The sequence below is a fragment of the Anas platyrhynchos genome, chromosome 1 (assembly GCF_047663525.1).
Source record: "Anas platyrhynchos isolate ZD024472 breed Pekin duck chromosome 1, IASCAAS_PekinDuck_T2T, whole genome shotgun sequence".
NCBI classification, from domain to species: Eukaryota; Metazoa; Chordata; class Aves; order Anseriformes; family Anatidae; genus Anas; species Anas platyrhynchos.
The window spans coordinates 94702429-94719617 of NC_092587.1; the positions used below are offsets into that span (position 1 = coordinate 94702429).

General features: G+C 39.7%; 1 long non-coding RNA gene across 2 annotated transcripts in view; it reads left to right on the forward strand.

Moving 5' to 3' along the window:
- Positions 1 to 16916, forward strand: part of LOC106016517 (uncharacterized) — a 34168-nt gene extending 17252 nt beyond the window's left edge. Inside the window, exons 5-6 of one of the 2 annotated variants that reach the window (XR_005261500.2) lie at positions 1295 to 1439; positions 15517 to 16916. This is a non-coding gene — a long non-coding RNA (uncharacterized lncRNA). The remainder of the gene's footprint in view (positions 1 to 1294; positions 1440 to 15516) is intronic. The other variant, XR_011803887.1, reaches the window with a different exon arrangement.
- The last annotated feature ends 273 nt before the right edge of the window (positions 16917 to 17189 follow it).

The window sequence follows — 17189 nt, forward strand, 5'->3', positions numbered from 1 at the left end:
TATCACCTTTCCTGACTGCTAGCACAGGCTTTGCTGATAGCTTACTGGTGAGGGTTGGTGATAGAGATTTTAAAAATATCCAGAGAGGGTAGATGCATTTAGAAGTATAGACAGTATTCTTGATTTTTTTCATTGCTACACTGACTTCAGTGGTACAGTAGAATTTCTTTATACCAGCTGAGGACCTACCTGTGTGGGAACAGCTGGTCTGAAAAGTGTCTTAAGAACAGACCTTTATGAAGTGTTGTATGAACACAGATAAACCAACCCTTTCCCTGGTACAACCTGACACAGAAAATGACATTTAGGAAAGTAAGAAAAAAAGAAAGCTGTGATCTAAACACTGGAGTGTATTCTTTGAGCAGAACTACAGGTGCTTTTTTTTCTTTTCTTTAAAACTAAAATGACATGTTCTGAAGTGCTCTTCCTGACTAATTAGTCTTAGCCTGATGATACGGTCAGTTGTTCATAGTACTGCAATTCATCACTGGAGAACTGTATGCAGCTTGAGATGGGCCTGACCTAAAACACAGATCTGAGCACTTGCACATTTTGGGGAAGCGAGGCATCTGGCACAGCCTTCAGAACTGAATGCCATCTTTATTGTGAACTCAGGTAAACTTCAGATCCAAATCCCCCAGTGCTTTAGGGAAGCAGAATCTGGGCTTCAAAAGGCTTGTCCCTTCAAAGTGCTGGGCCATGGCAGCAGAGAATGAAATGGATAAAGAAACCATGCTGATAATAAAGCCCTTTGCTTTTATACACAAACACCTTGGAATTTGATCTAGCTAAAAACTTTGACGTGGCTACATACAATATTTCTGCAAAAGAACCCTCGCCGAGTGATTGTGCGTTGCCACTTCTTAGGGAAGCAGAATTCTTGGCTACATGACAAACCTTGATACTCACAAGGACAGTCCAAAAAACGTAGACTATAGTGTGGGTGGGCAATAACTATAAAAGATTGGAGTGAGATCGTGAGATTTTGTGGAATGTTCTCATTATGTCAGGACTAGTTATTCACTTTCTGGAGGAAATGCTTACCTCTTGGTTATATTAAAGCAAGGTTTTAGGTGGTATTAGCATGTTACTCTGGAGACAGCCATGCTAGCTTTCTGAAGAGTTTGTTGAAATTCTAAGTGCTAAACATTATAAATAATCTGTAAAAACTACATGTGAGTACTCTTACAGAATTTGATGATCTTCTAGCTTTATAAGCCAAGGACAAAAACATGGAATTTGTTAATGCACAAGTGACTCGAGGGCTTAGTTCTTGCTTTTTTTTTCATCTTAGAATAGCTGGCTTGTTTAGGCCACCTGATTGCAAGTGCAATTTCAGTTACCTCTGAAAAGCCTGCTGATGTCACTGGGGACTGGATGAACCAAGAGTGGACCTTGACCCTTATTGTTTAGAATGGTGCACATCCTCTGGAAGTAAGGTAATACTTGGTAAAAGTTTCATACATGCAGAACTGCTAATGCACCCGTTCTCCAGATCTTTACCCACACCATTTTCTTGGGCTGCAGTTTAGTGGTAGTGACATAACATGCTGTTTGCAGGCCTTGTTGCCTTCTCAGAAATCATATCATAGCCTGTTACAGAGTTCCTCTTGCCTGGTCCACCAAGCCTGTCCTATTGCCAATTCCCCTTCTGTTTCAAATAAGAGCAAGTTGTTTATTCATGATTATGTAGAGAATTTGGTTACCAATAAAATAAACCAATATCATGGTTTATTCATGTAAATTAGGTGGCCTGTTTGCACTTTTGCCATGTACATGAATTGGGCCTGAATTCCTTAGTAATTTGCCCCAATATGACTTGACAGAAAGTTGTGGTTTTCTTTGTTTTTGTTGTTCTTGTTGTTTCAGCATTGTTTCCACTGAAGAGAAGTGAATAAATGTCCATAACAAAAAACTCAACCCCAAGCCAATTGGAGCTTTTTTTGTTTCCCTTTAGTCTGATAAGGAAGTCCAGACTAGTTTTTAGAGCTATTTTGCTCTGGAACTGCTAGATTTAGGCCTTATTCATATATATATTGAGGTTAGGTTATTAGCATAGAATAAGAAAGTCCAGCATTATTGAAGGATTTTTCACTTGTGCTATCTTGAATATTACTGCAGGCTTATCTCTACATTTATACATTTCATACCTCTGCAGTCAGGACTACTTCTAAAAAGAAGTCGTCTCTGGTAGGTCTTTAATTTTAGGTGAAATAAAAGTATAGGTGATGTAGCAAGGATAACTTGATCGTTAGCTTTCAAAACGCACTGGAAGCTAAGCCATCAAATGTGCAGTAATTCATTCCTAGAAAATGAATTTAAGAAGTTTCTGTGTCTCCCAAGCTTAGCTGTTGGTACTCAGACTAGTAGATGAGCTTGTAAGAAGTGAAAATACCTGTCAGTATGTATGTATATAATATTTATATTGTGTGTATGTACATATATTTAGTTTTATGTGGCACTTTTAATTGTCATCATCGATTAAACAATAAGACTTCATGGATTAATTTAGTAGCAAGCACAAAAGGTTTTTTGTTCCCATGATTAAGTGTTTGACTGGCATTTGAACGTATTCTTTTAAAGGTTTTAATATTTTTGGGGTGCTATTCACAGAACACAGTTCTATATTCTGAGGCATTTGTGCTTGCCTTTTCACTATATTGTAATGAAAAGGCTCAAAACAGAATTGATTAACAGGAAGCCTTTTCAAGGTACAGTGCAAGTCTTGCAAGGGATTTAGGTGCTTCCTTAACTCACATGCCATAACAAAGCACTTCCCTGGTAATTTGTCCACAGTCACGTAGGAGCTCTAGGAAAGTACCTGACAGTGAGCTAGGAAGACCTGAATCTCACACTGGAGTTTTAATCAACAAAAGCATCCCTGCTTGTGTTGTTTCATTGTGCAGTGACTTGTAATTACAGCTTGTGTTGAACTGAAGTGCACAAGCAGTAGGATAGAAGCTCTTGTATCTTGGTAAGTAAGGGTGAAGCAACCTAAGGACCTCATTTCAGAAAGAGTAGTCTGCTTGATGATAGTTTTCCTGCTTTTTAGGTGATAAGCCATTGCCTACAACATATCATTTATATACCTGTAAAGAATACATCTTAGTAGTATGGCTGTGTGCATTTGGAGTTATAAACATGACTGTGTACTATATGGGAAGCTGTTTAGGAACCTTATGTGTGTTATCCCTGTATGTAATGTGGAAGAGAATCCATGCAAGTAAGGTTATTGGTAGTGGACAGTTGAAAAATCATGAAGAGAGGAAGAAGTCAAATTTCTCTCTAGGTAATAACAACCCTCAACTTGCCTTAGAACTGGCAGTGCTTGCACTTCTAGTCTTTAGTGCTGATCTGGGCTGTGGTGCTGCATAATAAAGAATTAAAAAAGAAAAAAAGGTCTTTTCCTGTGACTTCCAGAATGTGTGTGCCAACAAGTGTGTGAATGTTAAACTTGATAGATTAGGAATGCAGGTATGTGCACCACTAGCCATGCACGGTGTGAATGTTAATACTCCTTGTTTCTATTTTAGACTTGTATTGCAAAGTGTGTAAAGGAAGGTGCATGGTGTGCTTCCAGGTGCTGCACTAAGGTGTTGTTTTGTGCACTGTGCCTGGTTAAGGCATAACTGGAAAGGGTAACTGATACAAGTCACTTGGGATTTGGCATTTATCTGGTACCATAACATGTCAGTGCTATAAGAGGTCTAAAGCCTTATGAGCTGTAGAAGCGTTCAGATTTGTGAGACCAGAGTTCATTAATACTCTTTTTCTGTTGTATTCCATAGTCCAGTGATTTGTGATTCCCCCAAGAAGTGTACAGACCAAATGGCTCCATGTACAGGAAAAGTCTTGTAAAAAGAAAAACCTGGACCTGAAGCTGTAAGGCTGTATGGTTTTGGGAGGAAAAGGTGGGGGAAGGTTGGTCCTGTTGCTGTTTTGTTCAACACAAAGGTTCAATTTCCTTGACAAATGATGGACACAGCCTCCAAAATTGGAACTCTGATCCCAGAGGGGCCCTGTGTTATTATAACATAAAGAATGGTTATTAAACTGTCAGAGGGTTAATAGTTTCATCTTAATAATCTTGATAGATGGTGCACATTTCACCAGTGCTCCAAAAGCCCACAATGAGCTTTAAAATATTTTACTATTGGCTTGCCCTTCATTTCCCAATGAAGTCTAAGGAGAACTCTTCTTGCTAATAAATTCTTTATCATAACTTAGCTGGTTTTCCCCTTATAGAAGGGAAATATATCCTTTGCTGTGCTTCCTGATTAATCGTTCTAATTTTATCAGGAAAATTAAATTCTCTTCTTTATCTTGGAAGTTATTTAAAGAGGTCTGAGCAAAATCCCAGCCCATGAGCCTGATGACTACTTTGCATAAGCATCTCTACGCTTTATTAACTTATTACTTTTTAAGTGATTTCTGTCTGAAGGATTCCCTTCAACTTTGAGGGCCATTTGTCTTCTATTCTCAGGATTTCAGGATGACAAATGGGATGTCAGATATGACTTACCCTGAGATGTTAAAGGAGTCATATAGGATAGCTCTTACCCCATACCTCAACATGTTCTGTAGGATGTAACCTCTGAAGCTGGTCAATTCTGATGACCAAAATAAATATCTGAATAGCTTTACAATGGGAGAAGTAGCTATACGCTAAACTAAAGTAGTTCTTAAAGTATGTTAATCATTTAATGCAAAAACAAAACAAACAAACAAAAAAAACTAATAAGACGTGTATATATAAATATGCATGGGAGTTGATCCCAGTCATGGAAATTCTATCAGTTAAAAAAAAAAAAAAAAAAAAAAAGATTAAATAAAGGAGTGTCTCAGTAATTTGAAACAATACAAGCCAGTACTTGGCTTTTCTCCGTCTTGTATCATGTCCCTGAGTGTGCAGAGCTAATGAAGACAGACAACATCTCAATTTGTATATACTTACCGTAGTTTCCACAACTAATGTATGCTGAATCCAGAAATCAGGTGGATAGTCTCCCCAAATTGACTTCCTTTATTCTATCCTCATCATTGATGAAAAGGATGACAGTTTACAGTGAGGTAGAACTATAAAGGATATAAAATTTCATGCTTTAGGTCATAAGTCAATTTGCAATTGTGTGTGTTAAGGAAGACATTTCCCATATGGTTATATTACTGTGAAATTACGCTTTTTGTGTAGAACCTATTGTGCCTTTTGGCAATTACTGTCTTCAGAGATGAGGTATGGGTCTGGTGCAGCAGTTTTGATACCAGGGAGTTACCTTTTTCCTGACAATGATGCCTACACGCAGCTCCTGAACAAGATAGGAGATACTGGTGAGGTGAATCAAACATCGTGCTTCTGGGATTAACTGGAAATGTTTTTGTTGTTGTTTTTTTCCTTCAGTCTCTAGGTTTGTGTTCTTATTATTTCTACTACAGTTTTGACATCCACAGCCTGCTGATGATTTCAGGGCAATTTCTAGAGCTAGCAGCTTTCTGCTGTTTTATACAGAATTGCCATGGTATTCGGAAGAATTCATCAGTAAGAGAACATTAACTTGGGATGGCTGATACTGGAAGGTACTGCTGGAATTTATCTTGTCCAACCTCCCTGCTCAAATAGGACCACCTACAGCAGGCTGCCCAGGACTGTGTCCAGATGTTTTTTTGAGAGTCCCTAAGGATGGAGACTCCACAACCTCTGTGGGTAAGCTGTGCCATTGCTCAGTTACCCAGTAAAGAAGTCAACACAGTACAGAAGTGTTTCCTTATGTTCAGAGGGAATTTCCTGTATTCTCCTTGTACCCATTGCCTCTTGTCCTGTCACTGGGTGCCACTGAAAAGAGCCTGGTATCATCATCATCATTACACCCTACCTCCAGGTGTTAATATCCATTGATAAGATCCACCTCGAGCCTTCTTTTCTCCAAGGTTGGGCAGTCCAAGCTCTCTTAGCTTTTCCTCATAATACTCCAGGTGCTTCAGTCACTGGATCATCTTAGTGGCTGCCTCCAATATGTCCCCAGAGCTGCTTTCCAGCTGGCCAGCCTCTAGCATGTCCTAGTGCCCCAGGGACTGAGACTCCACAGGAGCAGGAAATTCCTCCATAGGTGCAGGAGAGCTACTCACTGGTAGTTGACCATTTTTTTCTGCTCTTTGTGCAGTGTATTCAAGAATAATTTGCTTTCTACTAAAGCAGATTAAGTTATGACAATAATGCAGGTAACAGCATACTGTAAGGTAATTTAAGCTATAAAGTTTGGAATAAGATACTAAAACACCTGTGAAAACCTTTTATTGATTGCCTCAAAGGGATCTCAGGATAAAACATAGCTACAGAAAAGAAAAACAGGAAATACGAATGCTACAAAGTTCTGTTCTTAGAGGCTCCTCATACATGGTTCACTGCTTACTTTTAAGTTTTAATACTTCACAATCAATTAAGCACCCAATGTTTGTACATAACCATTTGAAATGTATGCATTTACCAGATTAAATTTGTACTAAAGCATGAAAAAGTCTCTCCATCTTTTTTATGAATAAGTATGAATTAGATTCAGTAGTCAGGCATAGCTATATATGATATTAAGCTTGAGGAGAATATGGTGTAAGAGTGGCCATGGTGCTGCCACCCTTATCTTTAAATGCATTGAAATATCTGAAACCTCACAAAGTCTCGAGCAGCATCTTATGGTAAAAGAAGAAACAAAATAACATGTCTTTTGTCCTTCACTGTCAACATGATGACTCATAAGCATTCTTTTTCTTTGCATCTTCCTCCTGTTAAAATCATTCTGTCTGAGCAAAATGACCTGTGACAGATGACAAATACAGTATAGTTCATGGACAAAAATAACACTCTAAATTGGATATATTGTGAGAGCGTTGTAACCTGCTATGCTGAAGCTTAACTGAAATGCAAAAGACATTTTTCTTCGTTCTGGCACATATTCTCTACGGCATGACTTTCCATGTAGTTGATTTAATTAAGTGCAGGATGAGTCTTCCTTGTATTCAACTCTTCTGGTTGAAAGGTTGGTTTCTGTGACTTTATATGGAAAATAGCAGCAGCAGGAACTGACTGGTTAAATGTGTGACTGCAGATCAGACTCAGTACGTGTAATGTAAACTTTCTGGCTTTGTTGTTTCAGTCTATGAGGTTTTGGAGATACTTCAAGCTTCCATCATCAGTGTGGAAACTGGTTGCTTGCCTCTGCAAAGCCAAGGCAGCAGCAGAATCTTGATCTAGGACACAACATAAATGCTTGAATGCTATCCTGTTGTGGAATGATGGTAAGTTTCTTTACCATTAAGAAAGGAAACTGAAGAGGAGAGGACGCGTTAAGTCTTCAAATGTATAAAAAGCCTCTGTGAAGAGGGAAGTGGTAAGTCTGTTCTTTGTACTCATGTTGGGTAGTTCAGGAAAAGTTAGGATTTATACTGCTTCAAAAAAGATTGGTTTACACACTAGGCAAAAGCTACACACTAACCTCCAAAGGGTTTTGGAGGTAGTGTTTTTTCTAATGGTAAGGTTTGTGGAGCAAATTGTGCAAGAAACTTTTGATTTCTCCATCAAAGGGGATATATAAAGAACAGGTTGGAAAGCCTGTCATGAATGGTCTAAATACAGTGGTCCTGTGTTGGGACTATGGGAGATGGAGTCACAGATTTCTTAAGGTCCCTTCTTGCTGTATTGTGCTATAAACTTGTACCATCTTCTGAGTTGGGCACATGTTAAATTTGCTGCCATTTGCTTTTTTCTTCATGTAAATCAACATTTTGCTCCTTCACGGAGTAGATAACAAGTCCTTCCTTATGAAGCCACCTTTTATTCTGTTGTAGTATGTTAATTTGATTCCAATCTGCCATTTGTTAGAGCACTTTGACAAACCTATTGTTTTATCATCTCCTGTGTTAGTTTGAATCCCTGACTTTTGTAGCCCTTCTTCTGCAGTTGAAGTGTTATTTATGGTACCTTTTAGTAATTAATAGATATCAGGCATTCAGGGGTGGGGCTTTTTTCTTTGTTAGTGAGTTCTTATTTTCATGTGACAAAGGCCTCCTGCTCTGGAATTCATTTTCTCTGAATCTCACGTTCTTTTCACCAAGACTATATTTGATGGCCAGTGCTGTATGGCTCGCAGCTCTGTTGGTCAGTGGTTTGTGTAAATTTTATTTTTTGTGTGTGAGGAAAAGGTTTTATGTCCTAGGGGAGATAAATTCTCTGTTATGTTGGCATGGTCTCTATCCTCCAGTGGTTATCTGCTGCTTCAGAGGTTTGAGGAAGCTGTAAAGGCTGTCTAACTGCCTGGCTCAAGGTCCTCTCAGAGGGAGGAAACTTCAGGCATTAGAGTCCATCCAGCTATTTTGTGTCACTTGGGCTCAGGTCAGCACAGGCAGCAGAAAGAGACTATGTACAAGCATAATTTAGGGCAGCTTCAAAGGTCTGAATATTGGAAAGAGTACATAAACCACACTGTCTCCCTCCTGGGACTGATTGCAACTCAAATAAATGCAAAGTATTTTTGATTGAGTACTCTGATATTTGTGAGGATATAATAGCCTTAGACCTTGATGAACAGTTTTTAATACCATGGTTGCCTCAAGATGTAGCACACTTTGGGTTTGTCACTGTGCCGTTAATTTATTGGGAACTTTCCAGATGTAAAAGTAGTAGTCAGTGGGGAAGCCATTCCTGAAAACAGGAGTGGCACTATTGATGCATCTTAGTGGCCCATCCTGTGCCCATGGTATTCAGCATCTATGGCCATCATCTGGAAATAAACACACCTTATGGCTCATTAAAAGCTTGTAGGGTGACTCAAATGGCATTATAATGTTAAATTATACACATATTTCCTGAGGATAAATAACAGTCTTTCAGATCTTGATCACTGACTAGCTACATGTAAGTCCCATTCATACAATTCATATTCAAATGATAGGGATTTCAAATCAGCCAAGAGTGAAGAAACAAATTTAGAAACAGTGGATGGCAGTGATAGCTTTGAAATGGGGAGCCATATCTTCACAAGCGGAAATTGTTTAGGTGCATAGGTCAAGAATCTCAAGTCTTCAGTGCAAGATTGTGTCCAAAAGGCCTGCTGAGATCTGGAGTTGTTGAAAGAGGTATTGAGGAGAAGGAGAGAAAAAAACAGGATTTTATCTCTGTAGGGCATTGGCAAAGCCTCTGTTGATTGAAGTACTTAGTTCTGATAACTGTATTTTATGATTTAATGTTAAAAATTATGGCCAGTATAGAAAACAGGCTCCAAAGTCATCCACAAGACTCTTAGCAATGTGAAATGGAAAGCCAGTTAATTCTGTGTAGGTATCAGAAAGATGACGGAGATGATTTGATTGCAAAATATAAGTGCCTTCAAGGAGAGAAAGTACTGGGTACTAAGGGGCTCTTCAGACCGGCATAGAAAGATGCAGAAATCAGCAGCTGGAGGCTGATGCTGGGCAAACTCTGATGTAGGCGTGAGGCAGTTTTAGCTGTGTGTGTGCCACCTCTGGTGCTAGCTCCCTGAGGAAGAGTTTTTAGGTGCTGTGTTTTAAATCAACGCTCAGTGCCTCTCTGGAAGACATCCTTGAGCTGTGAAAAAGTTATTTGGCTTGATTAATGGGTAACTGCATAAAACGTAGTGGCATGTGGTATATAGGAGGTCATGCAAAATGACTGTGGTGGTCTTGTGTGCCTCTAAGCCCTATCAATAAGCGTTTAAGTTAAACTCGAGCTCTGATCTTTCATTTTGTAGACTGATAGGTTGTTTGCATTTCATTTTATTCTCTAGTACAAGCCTTACTTTACGGGCTCCAATATTTATATACATGAATTGAGGAGAGGTGACTGCAGTTGCTTGTCGCTGAACCACATTATGGTTTGCGTTTGTGATCAAGACAGCCTGACCTGTGACCACTTGCTCAAGGACTGATGTGTCCTTGTTGGTTTTTGCTCCTATCCAGTGCTGTGGCTGTAAGCACCGCGCAGTCCAGCCCGCCGCGTTTGGGGCGAGTCAGCTCTGCCAGCTTTAATCACTCACGTTAGCCTCGTGAAGAGAAAGGAGCAGAAAATACCACTCAGCAAGGCGGTGAGGCCATGAAATTGTGTTAAGCCACACTCCCGAAAACGGCTGGATTTGCTATTTTAGTGTAAGTGTCTAAATGTTTTTGAAATTGCAATTTTCGTGTGCTGCTATGTGTAAAGGTGACCGCTCTGTGTTGGGCCCCCGGCAGCCGGCTCCAGACAGCTAATCAGCTTGATTCATTTGGCAGGGTGGTCGCTCAGCACCTCCTCTGCAGCCGTACAGCAGGATGGAGCTCCCCGCTGATGTGCAAAGATATAATGGCACCTACTAGAAATGCAGAACTTCCTGAAGACACATGAGGGTTTAATTTTTGTGGCAGCAATATATTTAGCGGGGTACAAAGATTGTAACCCTTATTTGACTAGCCAGCAGCCATTCAGGGATAGAAAGTGCGTTGTCACTTGAGAAATCCTGAATTCCTGCTGGAGAGACAGGCCTGAATGAATGCATTTGTGCAGCAAAGTCTCTCTCTATTTCACTTCCATCGTGTTTTTAAAGTTGCAGCACTGAACGAAGTAAGGTTTGCGATGTTATGGTGTTTGTTGCCGAGTTTGGCCACATGATGGCACACATCAGTCAAATGAACATTACAGTATCATCGGAGGAGCTCCTGTGAATGGAGAATAATTAAGGCTCATACTAAGGGCTGTAGTGCTCAGGTTTGTGGTCCTTAGCCATCCCTAGCAGCAGTTTTAATCTACAATTTACCAAAATCAGTAAGGGGCAGTGGTGGTGTCTTAGCTACAAGCTGAAGAAATACCCGGGGTGGGGAACTAAAGGGGTGGGAAGCACAAGGAAAAAGCTTATCTGGAGGAGATAATAAATAAAAATTTAAATAAATAAAAAGGCACCAGGTAGCAAGAAAACTAACTTTTTTTTTTTTTTTTTTTTTTTTTTTTTTTTTTTTTTGTCTCCTGGATGTGCTGTTTTATTTTGCCTTGTTTTGGTCTTCACTTCAGAGGACTGGTATGAACACCTAGGAACACGGAAAGGTTTATTTTTCCAACATATAGATGAGAAATAATGTGTTGTACTTGCTTTATGAGATGTCAGGTAGGAGATTTTTTTCCTAAATGGTCTTCTGCTAAATAATGTTCCTTGCCTCCCTGATGACAGCCATTGCTGTGGAGATGGCTGGTGAATACATCTAAGAATACTGTATGATTGGTCTAGCATGTTATCAGTAAGTCAAATAGTGTTTAATGATAATCAGTCTCAAAACGTTATTATGAAATTTATACTTAATTTGTTACAGCCTCAGTGGTGTTAGTTCCTGCATAATGCATTCATCTGAAGAGAGTAACACAACAATTAATAAAACAGCACAACTTTATTGGTATCGTAGCTTTCAAGTCAGTTTATCTATATATATCTATATATATCTATATATAGATATGTTTAACTTTCTTAAAGGAGATCTCAGTTGAATAGAAAATGCATAAGTGCATTATTTCACATTAATTCTAAAGGTAACAGCTGAAGACCAGTAGCCTATGTAGCAATGCTGCATAACCATATAACAAAAATCATAGTCACCACTCCAAAAAGCTTGGAGTTAAAGACCAAACAGCAATGGGGTTATAGGAAATACATTCAAGGACTGTAGCAAGCTCTGTGGGCTCTTGCATTTTGCTGTGCAGAGAATATTAGAGGACAAAATGAGATGAATATAGAAAATAGTTATAAGGATATTTGCAGAGGTGACTGTAAGGAAGCCCTCCATTTTCCATTCCGTTTCCCCACAGTATGTGCTACCTGGCTTGACAAGGATAAAGAAGGGCACCTGAAACTGAAGGAAGAATTGGACTGGGATTTTCAAAGGTTAGACTAATTGCTGGGAGCTGGCTATCTTGATATTGCCGTTCTCTACCTCCCGCCATCACCCAGTAGCTTTAAAACCCTCCTCACCAGAAGGATCAAATCACTTCATTTCCAGTTCACCTCTTGTAGTGGCAAGGGAGGGGGATATCCCAGCCCCGATGCCTGTCTTGTGGGGGCCAGCTCCCTGCATTGCCATCCAAAACACAGAGCTTTCTGCGTGGCCATCGGGAGAATTCCCTTAGGCCTTTTTGAACAGTGTTGTGCCTTTATTAATCACAATTTCATGCATGTATTTCTGTTGTTAAGCACATCAGCAAAATGAAGGAAATACAAAACAAAACACAAAAACCCCAAGGCCTCAGCAAGTTCTTCATTCATAAGACAAAATGCAGTCAGATCCCTGAAGTCAATATGAAAATTCCCAACCTTCAAAAAAGCACTTGACATCCTAGTTAGTAAACAAACCCTGCATTCTTTGTGACACCAAGTTTTGGTGTGGTGTGTTCTGCCTTGCTCCCGCTCCCTCTCCTGGTGCTTTTCTCTCTTCTCCTCCTGCCCCATAGCTGGCAAGCGTGTTCAGAGGCCGACACGGCAACACCCATGCCTCTTTCAAGTTGAGCGCATTTGTTAGGCATCTGAGAGTGTTGCTTTACTGCCCTTGGGTACCCAGTCACGCAACATGAGAGATGCAGGAGTTCATGGCCTGCTGAGTGCTTAGCTGCTGCACTTTCCTAAGTGAAGGCAACCAGTGAGCAAGTACAGCAATTAGAAATAAAAGAAAATATTTTTCTGTGGGGAATGTTTATTGACCCCAGAGCTGTTACTTAAAATGAGGAAGAAAAAAAAAAAAAACAAAACACAAAACTGTCTCTGTAGGGAGAGGATTTTTTTTTTTTAAAAAAAAAACAACAAACAAATATGCTTTCCTCCATCAAATTCATTGTATCATACAGAGAAAACACTGTGGTTTGAACTCATGCTTTTCAATCTACCTTTTCTAACTTTATTTCTTACAGTTAAGTGTCATAAAAAAGGAGTTTTGAAAATGACATCCGAATTCCTAGTAGGTATCTCAATCTGTGTTTGTCATGCTTTTCCTTGTAAAGAATTTTGTAAAAATAAATAAGTAAAATCCACCAGCTTTTATATATATATGTGTGTGTGTGTGTGTGTGTGTTTATATGTGGCCTGGATTGTAGTCAAAATAGTTTTTCAAATGAGATGTTCAGTGCAAATCACATGCTCAGGATTTTATCTGTTTTGGCATTTGGACAAAACATGGGCCAAATGCTCAATCTTGTAAAAATCCCTTGGGGTTTTGACTGAACACAGATGGTCAAGACCTTGGTTTTACATCTTACCCAATTAAATTGCCTTCGGTCCCTGGCTGCCATATGAAGATACTCCATTAATTTGTATCCAAAGAAATGATATATGCCTAATAGGCTTCTCTCTGGTACCACTTCTGAAATAGTCAAGAACAGGAACTAAGTTTCATTATGGTATTTGTCATTGGGTAATCCATGTTGAGGTCTGCACTGTGTTGCTTGATGAATATATAGATGAGACCTCAAGTGAAACTAGAGCCATATCAAGTTCTGTGCTCTTGCTTAAGAATATCTGGAATCTGTAATTAAGTTTCAGATCTGGTATTTGCATAGGAGATTAATGCAGTTCGATGCATTTCATTTTGATGGTTGACATGTCACTTTAGATACAAGTATGATGACTGGGTAAAATAGAAGGACTTCCAGAAACATTACTCAGGCTGGAAATGATGGAAGGATGCAAAAGAACAGCTTAGTTATATTCAAGCTTGCAAGGAAGGACATGTAGTGCTGAGACTGGGAGAGCCCAGAAGCTTTACTGTGAGACTAGAAAGGGTGTCCAAACAGCAAATGAAGGCTTTAATCTCAGGGAAGTGTTCTTATTTGAGTTCTTTCAGTCTCAGTCTGCAGGGTGGCTGTGGAATCAACCAGTCCACTACTGAGCTCAGTATTTTATGTCTGAATTAGTTATTGTCTCATGGTATCCTGTCTGGCAAGGCAATGCTTCAGCTGCTGTGTTGGGCCTGCTGGCTTTTACTGGATTGTAAAGCAGGAAAGTCTCAGGAGCAGCCTACAAGGAAACCAAAACCCAGCACTTGGTGGCTCCAAGTGGCCTACAAAACCTTACCGACCACTGTGGCAAGTAGCACTGTGTGTGTGCCTTTGGAAATGACTCTCATCTTGTTTCTCTGGCTCCACTCCAGTGGCATCATGACTTAGGCATGTGGCAGTGGGTCCAAGAGCGCATGGGGAGCTCTGTCCCTGGTGTTTTATTCCTGGGAACGCCAAGCACATGCCCAATGCCAGCTTGAGAAAGATCCTGCAGACAAGTCCTGTGGTACCTCAGGTCAACTCACAGATGCAGCCCATAATGTACAGTAATGCGAATCAAGTTGTTGAGCTCCAGTTTGGCTTCAGTTATTAAGTGAACTTCCTTTATTTCAGATTGTTCCCAAGACTCCTTTTCCCTTCATACCCTTAAAAAGTGATCACATTATTCTTAGGTTGTTGCTTATGGGCTCGAATGGAATTTAAACTGCCTGGCTGACAATGATGAATGAATCAACTCCAAATCCCTTGATGTGGATCAGCTATATAGCATAACAATAATATTGTTGTTTAACATTTATATTGAAGTAATACCGTAAGGAATCTCAGCCATTCAGGGACCTATTTTGTTAAACACTGAATAAAGCACATAGCAAAACAACAAGTCTTGTTCTGAAGACAAGACTGTCTAAAAGACAAGATGTACCAGTAGAAAGAGACAAACAAAAAAAAGACAAGGAGTGGAATGATATAAATGACAGTTGCATCTTTACAGAGCTTTACAGACCGTGTGTGCTGCTTAATTTTCTTGCATGGTTGATCTGCCATGTTGACTCTGGATCTTTCTCAGCTCTTTCCCCTTTCATCTTTACCTGGGCTGTTAAACTCTTAAATCTCTTTTTTAAAAAAATAAAATAATAATAATAAATATATATATATATATATATATATATTGAAAACATGAAGGAAATTCCCCACTGAACTTTACTATTACCTTTGGGCCATACTCTTTTAGTTGGCTTTCTGTACCTCAAATCCATATTCAGGCTTACTTGAACTAGTTCTTTTATGTAAGATGTTTGTGAAGCACCCTGTCAAATTCATTAATGAGATCCAACTGTATTGAAACTGCCGTGTTCCCTTCCTCACACGCTAATGTTTTCAAAATTATTATAATTAGGCTTGTCTGGAAAGATTCCTTCCCCTCCCCCCCCCCCCCCCCACCTTTTCAACTAACTCATCCTTGTTGGTGTTCATCGTTCCCTGTGTCCTGCGAGGGGGGGGGGGTTAAATCACTCAGCTGATCAGCCTCACCTTTTTCTCTGGCAGAGCAGTGCCACCAATCTTAGCAAGAGCAGATTTAGACCCTTTGTTTCAATAGTAGAGTTCTGTTGAATGCTTTTGAATGTCCCACCTCCCACCCTGGTTGTACAGTGATACAAAAATGTCTTAAAAACAGATACAGCTTTAAAATACTCTGTTAACTCTTGTGTTGTTTTTTTCTCTCCACATAGACAAACTTCATCCATACACTCCCATGAGCATGAAGACACTACAAGCATGTAAGAAAACACTGGGGCTCTAAGGCCATAATCCTGGAAATTCCTACATAGAGGTCCTGTATACAGGATTACTTTGTTTCCCTGTACCCTGTGTATGTTGTGACACAAAGCTCAGTTGGGTGGTCCCATGATGGTGTGTGCTGTGGTATCTCTGACTTGGGAACCTTGGGGCCTGTAGGAGCTACAGGAGCTCAATGAGGTCCACTGGCATGTGCTCTGCTCCTGGGTTGGACAGCATCTGATTTGCCTGTTGCATTGCCTGCAAGTCCTTCATGTCTCAGTCCTGTCTGTCTTGGAAGATGCAGAGAGAACTTGCAGCCTCCAGACGCCGAGGAGAACCACACCAGAGCTGGAAATTAAAATGTCCACAGTGAAAACCATCCACCTACGTAATTTTTTTAAGGAAACTTAACTGGACTAAAAAATGTACATAAGATAACTTGAAGACACATGGAAAACAAAATGCAGCCTCCTCCTGACCTGGAAACAGAGAAGATTTCCATCACTGGTATGACCAGGCCTTTTTGTAGCTAATTTCTCATGAAACAGTTAGATATGGTCTAGTCACAGGATACAAATACACAAATGTTACTTTTTGGAATGCATTCTTCTACCCTGGATGGCTTGTACCATGTTATTTAACATTATTTCTGTTACGTTGTGAGCCTGTACTGTACTAAGCTGTAAGCATTACTCAACTGTTGTCAAATAGAAACAGTTTTGGGTGCTAACTTTAAATGCCCAAGGAAAATGAGTGAAGTATATATACCTAAAATACATGAATAATTCCTAACAATAAATGATTTTGTGTGTGTGTGTGCATGTGAAGAAGATACAAAAAGACCATACCTTGCCCTGAAATGACATAATAATTGGGGTTACTGATGGATTACTGTGTATGTTCTGACATGACATTAGATTAAAATTATTGAATATTACTTGAAAGCAGGGTAATGCCTTGTCAAAGGCCTCAGACTACCCTTCTTGCACTGCACTGCCCTCTGTTTAGCTGCAGAATAGGTACAGGTTTGACCATTTTAGCATCTTCCTGCACTGGGGTTGTACCTGTTTAAATGTGCTTTGGTTATTGATAACTTTCTGGAGGCAGATGTGTTTCTGGATTAGCTAGGGAGAGCAGTGTGTCTCTATAAAGTAATTACAGGATTGCTGCTCAGCCAATTGGATTCTGGGGCAATTCAAACAGGAATTGTATACACATGTAAAGAAGGCTATTATGGGGCTGGATTGCATTAAAGGGAAAAGCCAAAAGCAGTGGATAAAACTGAGCAAAGGAACATGAAGGAATAGTGAGAAAAATAAATATATATGCCAATAAATTGCAAAAACTGGTTGCTGTGATTATGTGAGCAGTATGTCAAAACACATTTTGAAAAATGATGATATGCCATTCTTGTGAAGACTGCAGTATTGAAGAAAGATGAAATAATGGGAGAGAGGGATAAAATCCAAACGCAATCTCATTTCTTAAAGCATATATTGTGTCCTGCATGTCCAAGTCCGACAGTGTAGCTTTCTCAGAGATGCCTTTTGGCCACCATAGGCCTTAGTCAGGAAAACATGCAGTAGCGTTTGACAAAATGTGCAGGAAGGGGAAATCTTGTTGT